This window comes from Vulpes vulpes, chromosome 16, assembly GCF_048418805.1.
Source record: "Vulpes vulpes isolate BD-2025 chromosome 16, VulVul3, whole genome shotgun sequence".
Lineage (NCBI taxonomy): Eukaryota > Metazoa > Chordata > Mammalia > Carnivora > Canidae > Vulpes > Vulpes vulpes.
In genome coordinates, this window is record NC_132795.1 from 18,598,743 (window position 1) to 18,613,242 (window position 14,500).

General features: G+C 35.6%; 1 protein-coding gene and 1 pseudogene across 5 annotated transcripts in view; both read left to right on the forward strand.

The window, feature by feature from the left end:
* Positions 1–14,500, forward strand: part of RAPH1 (Ras association (RalGDS/AF-6) and pleckstrin homology domains 1) — a 97,327-nt gene that overhangs the window by 6,824 nt on the left and 76,003 nt on the right. The gene's annotated exons all lie outside the window — the stretch shown is intronic.
* On the forward strand, positions 8,738–8,918 carry LOC112922957 (U2 spliceosomal RNA; annotated as a pseudogene).

The window sequence follows — 14,500 nt, forward strand, 5'->3', positions numbered from 1 at the left end:
AAGAATTACATGCTTTTTTGGAAAATACCTGTAAAAGCATGTTGCTTAGTTTGGTATGTGAAAAAAAGGGTTGGCTAAGTCAGTACAGCAAAACAGCTAATAATCTGACTTGAAAAATATGGTGTATATTCTTTTTTTTTTTTTAAGATTTTATTTATTCATTCATGAGAGACACAGAGAAAGAGGCAGAGACACTGGCAGAGGGAGAAGCAGGCTCCATGCAGGGTCTCCAGGATCACACCCTGGGCTGAAGGCAGGCGCCAAACTGCTGAGCCACCCAGGGATCCCCAATACTGTATATTCTTTATCCCAACTTGTAAATGCTTTTATCCATGGTTCTCAGTCTGTCTTCTCCCTAATTTTTCTAGTCAAAATCACCCTTACCTTTTGGGACCCAGCTTTATGCATCTCTTTTGTGAAGCTGTAGACACCAAGCAAAATTAATTGCTTTCTTCTTCGTTTCTCTAGACTTTACTTGCTTTGCCTTGTGTTGTAGATAATTGTATACTGTCTTAAATCCCCCTGAATTTTGGAGTATTGGGCCTTTCACTCATCTGAAATGCTTCTCAGTCCCTTACATAGAATAGAAATTCAATAAAAAAGGTTTTTATGAAAACTATTATTTGAAGAATTATTTACAGTTGGTATTAGATTTCCTGAAAGGATTCACTAAAATCTAATAATGTTAATTTTATTTATAAAGACTAATTCTTTCTTGGGTTATTTGGCTTATTTTATTTTATAACAAATGACTATAGAGACTAGTGAAGGGAATCAGTGATCCCCTCATCTGTGAATGGAGTACTTTATAAATGTTAGTAATGGCTCAAAAACCTTTTTGTTTACTCTAAATTTTAAAAATAAATACATATTTTTTTAAAGCAGGAGCAATGAATATACTGCATTATGTTTGAATAATCTTGGGTTTACTACTTAGAAATAAATTCCAAAGCCTGGATCTTAAATTTGTTAAATTTGGTACTTGGTTTTAATGTTTGTCTTAATTAAAAGGCAGCTCATATAGAGATATATACCTGGAAAGAGTGAGTACATATTTGGCTATGCTTTCTTAATGGAGACAATCATTGTTTAATTTCCATACACCGGGGATCCCTGGGTGGCTCAGCGGTTTGGTGCTGCCGGCCTTTGGCCCAGGGCGCGATCCTGGAGATCCGGGATCAAGTCCCACGTCGGGCTCCCTGCGTGGAGCCTGCTTCTCCCTCTGCCTGTGTCTCTGCCTCTCTCTCTCTCTATATATATATCTATCGTGAATAAATAAATAAAATCTTAAAAAAAAATTTCCATACACCAATTTTGCAGATTTGGCTAGTAGGGTTTGCTTTTTCTAGGCAAACCAATGTGAGGATTTGCATTTATATATTTTTAATCAGTGTGTTCAAAATCCATAGAAAACTGTTTTGGAAAGCACTTAGAGTTTGAAAATGGTTTCTCTGATTTTACAGTATCAGGTACAGTAGTTCAAGATGACACATTGTTTTTGTGTGTTTTTTTTTTAATACAGTTATTTTCTTACCAAGTTTTAAAATGTCTCATTTATTTTTAAGGTACAGATTAACCAATTTTTTGTTTTTAAAAACAATGGCTAGGTAGCATAAGACTAATAGTTACCACAGAAAGTCAGCAAATTTAGACTTTTTTTGTAAAAGATAAATTCTTAAGTTTTTGACATCTCTTTTTAAATACTTTGCCATGCAAAAGAAACAAAAGCAAAAATGAACTATTGGGACTTCATCAAGATAAGAAGCTTTTGCACAGCAAAGGATACAGTCAACAAAACTAAAAGACAACCTACAGAATGGGAGAAGATATTTGCAAATGACCTATCAGATAAAGGGCTAGTTTCCAAAATCTATAAAGAACTTATTAAACTCAACACCAAAGAAACAAACAATCCAATCATGAAATGGGCAAAAGACATGAAGAGAAATCTCACAGAGGAAGACATGGACATGGCCAACATGCACATGAGAAAATGCTCTGCATCACTTGCCATCAGGGAAATACAAATCAAAACCACAATGAGATACCACCTCACACCAGTGAGAATGGGGAAAATTAACAAGGCAGGAAACAACAAATGTTGGAGAGGATGCGGAGAAAAGGGAACCCTCTTACACTGTTGGTGGGAATGTGAACTGGTGCAGCCACTCTGGAAAACTGTGTGGAGGTTCCTCAAAGAGTTAAAAATAGACCTGCCCTACCACCCAGCAATTGCACTGTTGGGGATTTACCCCAAAGATTCAGATGCAATGAAACGTCGGGACACCTGCACCCCGATGTTTCTATCAGCAATGTCCACAATAGCCAAACTGTGGAAGGAGCCTGGGTGTCCATCGAAAGATGAATGGATAAAGAAGATGTGGTTTATGTATACAATGGAATATTACTCAGCAATTAGAAACGACAAATACCCACCATTTGCTTCAATGTGGATGGAACTGGAGGGTATTATGCTGAGTGAAATAAGTCAATCGGAGAAGGACAAACAGTGTATGTTCTCATTCATTTGGGGAATATAAATAATAGTGAAAGGGAATATAAAGGAAGGGAAAAAGAAATGTTGGGAAATATCAGGAAGGGAGACAGAACATAAAGACTCCTAACTCGGGGAAACGAACTAGGGGTGGTGGAAGGGGAGGAGGGCGGGTGTTGGAGGGGAATGGGTGACGGGCACTGAGGTGGACACTTGACGGGATGAGCACTGGGTGTTTTTCTGTATGTTGGTAAATTGAACACCAATAAAAATTAATTAAAAAAAAAAGAATTAAAAAAAATAAATAAATACTTTGCCATGAAACAACTGATAAATCTGTTTAGTACAAAATGCTATGGTCACTCCTCAACTACATCAATAAAATATTGTAACATTTGACTGTCTTCTTACTTTATCTTCTCTTTTGCTTCAGTAGTTGTTTTTGAAATTAAACTTTACTTTCCTGCCCCCAACTTTGTTTTGTTGAAATCAACCAGATGCTTCATGAAGGATTATATAATACACTTTTCCCACAAAATACTGTTTTTTTTTTCCTTCTTTTTTTGAGAGGGAGGCGAGGGGGGGCAGTGGTTAGAGGGAGAGAGAGAATCTTAAGTGTGGAGCCTGACACGGGCTTCATGTTACAGCCCTAGAATCATGACCTGCATCAAAAATCAGGAGTTTGGATATTTAACTGAGCCACTCAGGCGCCCCCGTCAAATATTGTTTCTATTAAGGAAATTATTTACTGTTGAAACTATCTTCTCTGGAACACCTGTCTCTTGTAGCAGCTTCCAAAAGGTGGGTTCTGGGACGCCTGCATGGCTCACCAGCTGAACACCTGCCTTCGGCTCAGGGCATAGTCCTGGGGTTCTGAGATCCAGTCCTGTATTGGGCTCCCTGTGAGGAGCCTGCTTCTCCCTCTGCCTATGTCTCTGCCTCTCTGTGTGTGTCTTTCATGAATGAATAAATAAAATCTTAAAAAAAAAAAAAGGTGGGTTATTTCATTATTGAAAAAAGAAACTAGCAAATATTGTCACTCTCTTCAGAATACTTAGAATTGCTTCATACCAGAATACTTCAGTTGTGTGATTGTCTGACAGGTGACCATAGAGAAGATGTTAGTGTCATTTTGTGTGTTAAGGGAACCTGTATATTCTATTCCATTATATTATACTCAAAATAAATATGTGCATTATAATACAGATTAAATATAAGAACTCCTAATACGGTCTTATATACCATACATCATCATCATTCATACCTCCTCTGGTACAATCACCTCCATTTTGGAAACCACTGTACAACCTTACTATTGTTAATGAGCCTTTCAGATTAAGTTCTATTTCATAGTGTATAATATTCTTATATGAAGCCATCTTAAAAATAAAGCACTCAGGGCAAGACATTCTCATTTTTTTTTACTAATTGGAAAGTGATATTCGTGGAGGAAAAATAGATGAATTTCAGCAAAGTGAGACCTAAATAAAGTGTATTCTTCACCACAATTGAAATTACTGGCTTTTTTTCAGAAGCTTAAATTTGGATTTTGCATTATGCTTTGGGGAATTATTCAAGGTGAATTAAAGGAACCCATTAAGCATTTAATTTAGTAATTCACTAGTTTTGATAGATATTTTACAATGTCAATAGTAAGCATTTTTCCCCTGACATTTCTAGCAGATACAGAACATTTTCCATGACTCTACCCTTTATCTTTCCCCACTCTCTTTTGACTTCTCCTCATTCTAGAAGCAATTGCAACCACAGGTAAATTTTGCCGTTTCTATAACTGTATTACAAGTTGATTGTACATAAATACTCCTTTGTCCCTGATTTCTTGTACCCAGCATGATGTTTTCAGATCCACCCATATTACTGCATATATTAATAGTTTGTTTCTTTTTATTCTGGAGTAATACTCAATTTTATAAATACGTGAATATACCATACATTGTTTATCCAGTTTCCTGTTGATGGGTATCTGGGCCATTTCCAGTTTGGGACCATTTTGAAGGACACTTCTATGAATATTTTGTTTAGTTCTTTTTTGTGGATGTTTCATTTCTCTTGGATAAAGGAGTCAATTATTAGGTCATAGGTAGATGTTATTTCCTCTTCTAAAAACTTTGTATTGAAGAACAATGTACAGAAAAGTATACTATCACAAGTGTACACTTTTGCAACTTGAATACTCCTGTGTAACCAGTACACAGATGAAAAAAAAAATTACTGGTGTGTTAGAACTTCCCCCATCTCTGCTTTCCTGTACCACTGCCTCGCATGGGTAGCCACAACCATGACCCTCAGCTCTATTCTGCTATAGTTTTCTGGTTCCCTTGTTTCGTGAAAAATTTCTCTTTTACTTTATTGAAGTATAATCTCCATATAATAAACTGTATACATTTAGGTATACAATTTTATAAGTTTTCATACACACGTGAAACTGTCACTGCAATCAAGATAGTAAACATGTTTCCCATAATCCCCAAAGTTTCCTCATCCCCTTTGCAAGTCATTTCTCCCTTCACCTCTGACTCTGGATAACCTGTCACTATAGGTTAGTTTGCAATCTCTGTCATCTGGCTTATTTTCAAGCAGAATAATGATTTTTTTATATTGTTCCATATTGTTGGTTGCTTGTCTATTCACCTGTTGATAATAGATACTTGGACTGCTTCCATTTCTGGTTCTTACAAATAAAACTGGTAAGACATTTGTGTACAAGTTTCTTCATGGATATATGTTTTTATTTCTCTTGGTTAAATACCTTTAAGGACATGCTGGTTTATATAGGGTAGGTGTATTTTTAAATTTTTTTATTTTTAATTTTTTTAAGCGCAAATTTTGATCATTTTATATATTCAACAGTATTTGGTACTGTCTTTCATTTTGGCCATTGTAATGCATATATAGTAGCATCTCATTGTACTTTTAATTTGCATTTCCCTAATTGCTAATAATATCAAGCAATTTTCCAGGCTCATATTAGCCATTTGGGAAGTGACTACAGGTCTTTTGCCCATTTCTTTTTTTTAAAGATTTAATTTATTCGTGAGAGAGAGACAATGAGGCAGAGACACAGGCAGAGGGAGAAGCAGGCTCCACCCAAGAAGCCCGACATGGGACTCGATCCCGAGACTCTAGGATCGCACCCTGAGCCAAAGGCAGATGCCCAACTGCTGAGCCACTCAGGCATTTCTCTTTTCCCCATTTAAAACATTGGGTTGTCTTTTTTATTATGTAGTTGTAGCAAGTCTTCATATATTCTTAATACAAGTCCCTTATCAGATATATTTGTGAGTATTTTATCTGTGGCTTGCCTGTTTTATTTTTTAAAAGATTTTATTTATTTGAGAGAGAGAGCACACAAGCTGTGGGGGAGTGGCAGAGGAAGAGACAGAAGCAGACTCCCCGCTGAGCAGGGAGGACTCCATCCCAGGACCCTGGGATCATGAATTAAGCTGAAGGTAGATGGTTAGCCAACTGAGCTATCCAGGTGCCCATCTGTTTATTTTATTTTTTTTAATGGTGCCTTTCAAAGAGCAGTTTTTATATTGGAATTCATCAAAGTGTTTTTACTTTTATGGCTTACTCTTTTCTGTCCTGATAAATTTTGTCTACACTGAAGTTGCAAAAGGTATCTTATGTTTTCTCCCGGGAGCTTTATAATTTTAGCTTTTCCATTTCAGTCTGTGATCTGTTTTGAATTAATTTTTGTTTATGGTGTGATGAAGAAGTCAAGGCTTCTCTGCCCCCACTATGTTTCTCTCTTCCAGCATCATTTGTTAAAAAATGCTTTTACTTTGTCAACTGTATCTCAGTAATTCTAGAAAAACAAATCTTTCCTTTCCTCCTTACCTACTTTGACATCCTGTTGAAAACCATTTGACAATATAAAAATGAGTCCATTTCTGGACTGTTCATTCTTTTTACCTTGGTATAATTCTCAATTCTTTTGCCATTACTACATTGTCTTGATTCCTTAGCTTATAGTGAGTCGTAAAGGCAGGTGTTTTGCCCCAGGGTCTTTAACCAGATTGTTTTTGGCTGTTCTGGTTCATTTGCTTTTCCATCTAAATTTTGGAATCAGATATTGGCTATAATTACTTAGTGAATACCTAATTCAATATGGGGACAGTTGACATATAACAGATAACAGTATTGCATCTTCCAGCCCATCAACATAGTGTGTCTGCTTATTTAGGTCTTTAGTTTCTCTCAACAGTATTTTCTGTTTTTCAGTTGTCATGAAATATATATGTGCACATTGCATGCTGCCCTATTTGTGTCATTTCTTACAGCTAAATGATTAATTACACATGCTTATTTTTATGATATAAAGTAAAATTTGGTATGGAGATTTTCCATATGGTGACCTTATCTGATGCACAGATGAAGGGACCATGTATTTTGTGTGACAGTACCAGAAGTAGAAGAGATTAAACCAGTATCTTTAGAAACCTTAAAGTAGAAATATACAGCTATATAGTTATTGGCATAATTCTTTTGGCTTGTATGGTTGTGAATATTAATATTTAAAGAGGCTTATCGGGATCCCTGGGTGGCGCAGCGGTTTGGCGCCTGCCTTTGGCCCAGGGCGCGATCCTGGAGACCCGGGATCGAATCCCACGTCGGGCTCCCGGTGCATGGAGCCTGCTTCTCCCTCTGCCTGTGTCTCTGCCTCTCTCTCTATCTCTCTGTGACTATCGTAAATAAATAAAAATTAAAAAAAAATTAAAAAAAAAATAAAGAGGCTTATCTTTGTTGACATAGTCCAGTATTTTTAGAATAAGAAGTAAAGCAGAATCTTATCAGTTTAATTGCGGCATAAGTTTTTACCAGAAGATTTTTTTTTATTATTTTTTATTTTTTTTATCTTTATTTTATTTTTTTTTAATTAATTTTTATTGGTGTTCAATTTACCAACATACAGTGCTCATCCCGTCAAGTGTCCACCTCAGTGCCCGTCACCCATTCCCCTCCAACACCCGCCCTCCTCCCCTTCCACCACCCCTAGTTCGTTTCCCCAAGTTAGGAGTCTTTATGTTCTGTCTCCCTTCCTGATATTTCCCAACATTTCTTCTCCCTTCCTTTATATTCCCTTTCACTATTATTTATATTCCCCAAATGAATGAGAACATACACTGTTTGTCCTTCTCCGATTGACTTATTTCACTCAGCATAATACCCTCCAGTTCCATCCACATTGAAGCAAATGGTGGGTATTTGTCGTTTCTAATTGCTGAGTAATATTCCATTGTATACATAAACTACATCTTCTTTATCCATTCATCTTTCGATGGACACCGAGGCTCCTTCCACAGTTTGGCTATTGTGGACATTGCTGATAGAAACATCGGGGTGCAGGTGTCCCGACGTTTCATTGCATCTGAATCTTTGGGGTAAATCCCCAAACAGTGCAATTGCTGGGTGGTAGGGCAGGTCTATTTTTAACTCTTTGAGGAACCTCCACACAGTTTTCCAGAGTGGCTGCACCAGTTCACATTCCCACCAACAGTGTAAGAGGGTTCCCTTTTCTCCGCATCCTCTCCAACATTTGTTGTTTCCTGCCTTGTTAATTTTCCCCATTCTTACTGGTGTGAGGTGGTATCTCATTGTGGTTTTGATTTGTATTTCCCTGATGGCAAGTGATGCAGAGCATTTTCTCATGTGCATGTTGGCCATGTCCATGTCTTCCTCTGTGAGATTTCTCTTCATGTCTTTTGCCCATTTCATGATTGGATTGTTTGTTTCTTTTTTACCAGAAGATTTTGAATTTGCAGTTTGCCTTCTCTTTTTTCCCCCCTTTCAATAATAATAATAAAATGGGAATATGAAACATTTAAAAATATAAAAACAAGAAAGTAAAACACAGCCCTACCACCCACAAATGGCCACAGTTTAAATTTTGGTATATTTTCTCATCTTTGTATGTATGTGTTTTTATAGCTCATTATTGTATGCACAGTTTGGTTTTGCTTCTTTCATTTAATGTTACATCACTGGCATTTTCCCATGCATTAAATACTTTATGAATAATTTACAACACCTGCGTTAATATCCAGAATGGGCATTAAGCACACCCCAGTTTACTCAGTTTTTTCTTGTAGGATATTTAGTTGCCCTCCCCCTCCCCCTATTTTTTACCCATTTTGTTTTTTAAAAAATATTTGTCTTTAATGAATGTATTTGTTCACCATCTTTGTCCATGTCTTGAATTTCATCTTAAAATTAATTTTTATCACTTCTTAGCCTTTTGGCTAAGATCAAGTGTAGTATCTGTTCTTACCAGTTTAATATCTGGTATGTCCTCTATCCAAGAACAATATATTAAATGGATTTTTGAGGCAGGGAGATGGCATAGGGGCTTGCTCTGTCCACTCCATGCATCAGTCTGGTATTGTAGAACAGTGCATCCCCTCTGCGGAAATACTCTGATATCTAAAGTCAAGCTCGGACAGTAGGATAATGTATCATTTGGGATTGTGTGCACTGGAATGCTTCTGCCTCCAAGTGTCGAGGTGGGCAACTTGAGCCTTGCCTGGAGAGGGAGATAAATACACACACACACACACACACACACACACACACACACACACACACACACCATGGTCTTCCACTCCATGAGGAGCATGAATAGAAGTATAATTATACGAATGGTGGAAATGGTTTAAGTAAATAAATTAAACTAAATGGATTTGTTGTTAATTTTGAAACTTTTTTTTTTTTTTTACTATATTTAAGTAATTTCTACACCCACTGTGGGGATTGAACTCACAACCCTGAGATCAAGAACCACACATTCCTACCACTGAGTCAGCCAGGACCCCCTGAAATATTTTAAGTCAAAGTATAAAACATGGTAGACATCTACATACTTATCAACAGTAGTAATCAGTTGTTTATATTTTGCTTCAAAGAGATAATAACAGCTACAACAGAAATCCTTCCCCAGGTAACAATTTGTGTTGTTCTGCTTCATGTTTTAGTGCATTTAATACATTTGTATCCATAAAATTTTACTTATTGCTCTTCTGTGCTTTTGAATTATATATAAACAAACTATATTTACCTTCTAAAATTTTCAGTTTTTTACTTAGCCGTATCGTTTTACCATATTCATGTTGATTCCTGTAGATCTGGTTCATCGTTTTATCAGACAGCCAGTTTTTCTGTTCACCTTTTGAGGGATAGAATGCTTTGGTGAAATTTATTTTACATTTTCCCTGACATTTGTCTATTAAATACTTGGACAGTTAGAGGTGTCCAAGGATCTTTAGATATGTAATCTCCAAATGGCTTTCCAACATGATGAGGAATAATATATGTCCCTACAGCAGTGTTCCCGTTGTTCCACACCCTCCCCAACCTCTGGTTTTATCAGACTTACTATTTTGGCCAACTTGATGGTTATGAAATCAATAATAACTTTTTCTTTAGTTCATTTCTAGAAATACAATTATTAGGATAAGGAGTATTAGGTTGGCAGCATATTCAGTGAAATTTTTCATCCATGGAAATTGTATTCTTTCAGAGGTCTGTTAAAAATTGTCTTCTGGGGGATCCCTGGGTGGCTCAGCGGTTTAGTGCCTGCCTTCGGCCCAGGGCATGATCCTGGAGACCCAGGATTGAGTCCCATATTGGGCTCCCAGCATGGAGCCTGCTTCTCCCTCTGCCTGTGTCTCTGCTTCTCTCTTCCTCTCTCTGTGTATCTCATGAATAAATAAATAAAATCTTTAAAAATAAATTGTCTTCTGATCACTAAACCTTTTAATTTTTGTTAAAGACAATATTTATTTAAATTCAACTAATTAACATATAGTATATTATTAGTTTCAGAGGTAGAGTTTAGTGATTCATCAGTCTTATATAACACCCAGTGCTCATTACATCACATGCCCTCCTTAATGTCTATCAGCCAGTCACCCCATTCCCGACTCCCCTCCATTCCCCTCAGCAATCTTCGTTTGTTTCCTGTGATGGTCTCTTATGGTTTGTCTCCCTCTCTCATTTCATCTTTATTTTTCCCTCCTTCCCCTGTGCTCCTCTGGTTTGTTTCTTAAATTCCACATCTGAGTGAAATCATATTATAATTGTCTTTCTCTGATTGACTTGTTTCACTTAGCATAAATATACCCTCTGGTTCCATCCATATCATTGCAAGTGGCAAGATTTCGTTCTTTTTGCTGGCTAAATAATATTCCATATATATATACATATATGTGTATATATATGTATACGCACACACACACCACATCTTTATCCACTCATCTGTCAGTGGACACCTGGGTTCTTTCCACAGTTTGGCTATTGTGGACATTGTTGCTATAAATATAGCGGTGGAGGTGTCCCTTTGGATCATTACATTTGTATCTTTAGGGTAAATACCTGGTAGTGCAATTGCTGGGTCATAGTATAGCTCTATTTCTAAGTTTTACAAACTGAAGCTTTTATAGAATTTTAAATAACAGCATTGTTTATGTTTATTGACAGTGTGTAAAAGTGTTTTCTATAAAGATATACTAGCTGTGTTAGCTATAATACGGTCTTATAATGGAGAATTGCCTAAAATACTTTAACTCCTATGTTATGACATCTGTGTAGATAATTTAGACGATTATTTGCTAATAGAACCTATGAATGATTTTTACTTCTAGTAAGCTTTTTGGGAGAACATATTTAATCTTTTTGTAATCATGTACAATCAGTTAAAAATATATTAGCTATAACAGCTGTTTGATGAATGCTTATGACAAAAGAATAGGAATTATTCTTGAAATGTCAGATGTATCCTTCTTACAAAATTTGCCTTCTTTAACACCTCCCCCTACCATACGCATGCATGTATATAAAATGCAAACATCTCAGATTTAAAATACTGTTTCATGTAGGTGTATTAATTTGAAAATAAAAAGTATAAATGGCCAAAACTTCTGTTGGAGATTTTAATAAAATTGCCTGGGGGAGGAGACCATATTTAACCCTTTAAATAGCTAGATTCCCTGTAACTTAGTGCAGTTACTGGATTGTAGGGTAGTTCTATTTTTAGTTTTTAATCCATACTATTTTCCACAGTGGGTGCACCAGTTTGTACTCCCACCAGCAGTTGTGTTGACACCCTCACAACACTTGTTTCTTGTTTTTTATTTTAGCCATACTGACAGAAGTGAGGTGATATCTCATTGTAGTTTTTCTTTGGTATTTCCCTGATGGTGAGTGGTGTTGATCTTTTCATGTGTATGTTGGCCATCTGGATGTATGTTGTCTTTGGAGAAATGTTTATTCATGTCTTCTGCCCATTTTTTTAATTAGGTTGTTTTATGGGTGTCAGATTGTATTCGTTCTTTATATATTTTGGGTACTAGCCTTTTATGAGAAATGTCCATTTGCAAATATATTCTCCTATTTCATAGGCTGCCTTTTAGTTTTGTTGATTGTTTCTGTCACTGCGCAGAAACTTTTGCGCATTTTGATGAAGCCCCAATAGTTTATTTTTGCTTTTATTTCCCTTGCCTCAGGAGACTTAATCTAGAAAGATATTACTAGAGCTGATATCAGAAAAATTACTACCTATGCTCTCCTTTCAGGTTTCAGGTCTCACATTTAAGTCTTTAACCCATTTTGAGTTTATTTTTGTGTATGGTGTAAGAAAGTGGTCCAGTTTCATTCTTTTGCATGTAGCTGTTCAGTTTTCCTAATACCAGCTTGTTGAAGAGATGGTCTTTTTCTTGTTGGATATTCCTGCTTTGTAAAAGACTAATTGACCATATCATTATAGGCTTATTTCTGGATTTTCTATTGTATGCCATTGATCTCTGTGTCTTTCATGTCATTACCATACTGTTTTAATTACTACCACTTTCTAATATAATTTGAAATCTGGGATTGTATACTTGGAGTTTTTTTCTTTTTCAAGATTATTTTGGCTATTAGGGGTCTTTTGTGATTCCATATAAATTTTAGAATTGTTTGTTCTAGTTCTGTGAAAAATGCTTTTGGTATTTTAATAGGAATTGCATTAAACTATAGATTGCTTTGGGTAGTAGAGACTTTTTTTTTTTTTTAAGATTTATTTATTCATGAGAGATGGGAAAAGAGAGGCAGAGACATAGGCAGAGGGAGAAGCAGACTTCCCACAGGGAGCCTGATCTGGGACTGCATTCCAGGACCCTGGGATCATGACCTGACCAGAGACAGGCACTCAACCAGTGACCCACGCAGGTGCCCCAATACAGACATTTTAACATGTTATCTAGAATGTCTTTTCATTTCTTAGTATTGTCTTGAATTTCTTTTTTCAGTGTTTTATAATTTTCAAAGTGCAGGTCTTTTTCCTCTTTGGTTAAATTTGTTTCTGGATATTTTATCATTTTTGGTGGAGTTGTAAATGGGATGTTTTGTTTCACTTTCTACTGTTTTGTTATTAGTTATAGGAATGCAGCAGATTTCTGTACATTGATTTTGTATCCTGCAACTTTACTGAATTCATTTGTCAGTTCTAGTAGTTTTTTTGTTCACTCTAGATTTTTCTATATATATATTATGTCATCTGCAAATATTAAGAGTTTTACTTCTAAAAAAAAAGTTTTACTTCTTACCAATTTGGATGCCTTTTATTTCTTTTTTTAATATATTGTTGGATTCAGTTTACTAATATTTTCTTGAGGATTTTTGCTTTGGTACTCATGAGAGATACTGGCCTGTAGTTCTCTTTTTTGGGGGGTATCCTTATCTGATCAGGGCGGTATCAGGGTTGTATCAGGGTGATTGCCTCATTGAATGAATTTGGAAGTTTTTCTTTCTCTTTTATTTTTTGGAATAGTTTGAGAAGTAAAGGTATTAGCTCTTCTTAAATGTTTGCTAGAATTTGCCTGTGAATTATCTGGTCCTAGACTTTTGTTTTTTGGGGAGTTTTTTGATTACTGAATGAATCTTTTTCTCATAATTGGTCTGTTGAAATTTTCTATTTCTTCCTGCTTTAGTTTTGGTAGGTTATATGTTTCTAGGAATTGATCCATTTCTTCTAAGTCTTCCAATTTATTGGCATATAGACTTTCATAATATTTTCTTACAGTTGTTTGTATAATTGGCATTGATTGTTATTTCTCTTCTTAATGATTTTATTTGGGTCTTCTCTTTCTTTCTTTTTTTTTTTTAAACAGTGTGGCTAGAGGTTTATCAATTTTGTTGATCTGTTTAAAGTACCATCTCCTGGTTTCATTGATTTGTTGTTTCTTTAGTTTCTGTATCATTTAGTTCTGCTCTAATCTTTATTATTTCCTTCCTTTTGCTGGTTTTGGGGTTTTTTTGTCCTTTTTTCTAACTTTAGGTATAAGGTTAAGTTGCTTGAGATTTTTCTTGCTTTTTGAGGTAGGCCTGTATTGCTATAATCTTCCCCCTTAGAACCACATTTGCTGCATCCCAAAGATTTTGGATCATTGTGTTTTCATTTCCATTTATTTCTGTGTAATTTTTTATTCTTTGATTTCTTGGTTGACTCATTTTATTGTGTAGTAGCATGATATTTAGCCTCTATGTATTTATACTCTTTCCAGATTTTTTCTTGTGGTTGATTTCTAGTTTTATAGTGTTGTGATGAGAAGGGATGTATGATGTGACTTCATTTTTTTTTAATTTGTTGAGACTTGTTTTGTGGCCTAGTATGTAATCTATTCTTAAGACTATTCCATGTGCACTTGAAAAGAAGGTTGTTTTAGGATAGAATGTTCAAAATACACCTGTTAAATCTATCTGGTTCAGTGTGTCATTCAAAGCCACTGTTTCATTGTTGATTTTCTGTTTAGATAAGCTGTCCGTTGATTTAAGTGGGATGTTAAAGTCCCTTACTATTATTTTATGACTGTTAATTATTTCCTTTTGTGTGTCATTAACTGTTTTATATATTTGTGTACTCTCATGTTGGGTGCATAAATATTCACAGTTGTTATATCTTCTTGTTGGATTGTCCCTTTTATGTAGTGTCCTTTTTGATCTCTTGTTAGT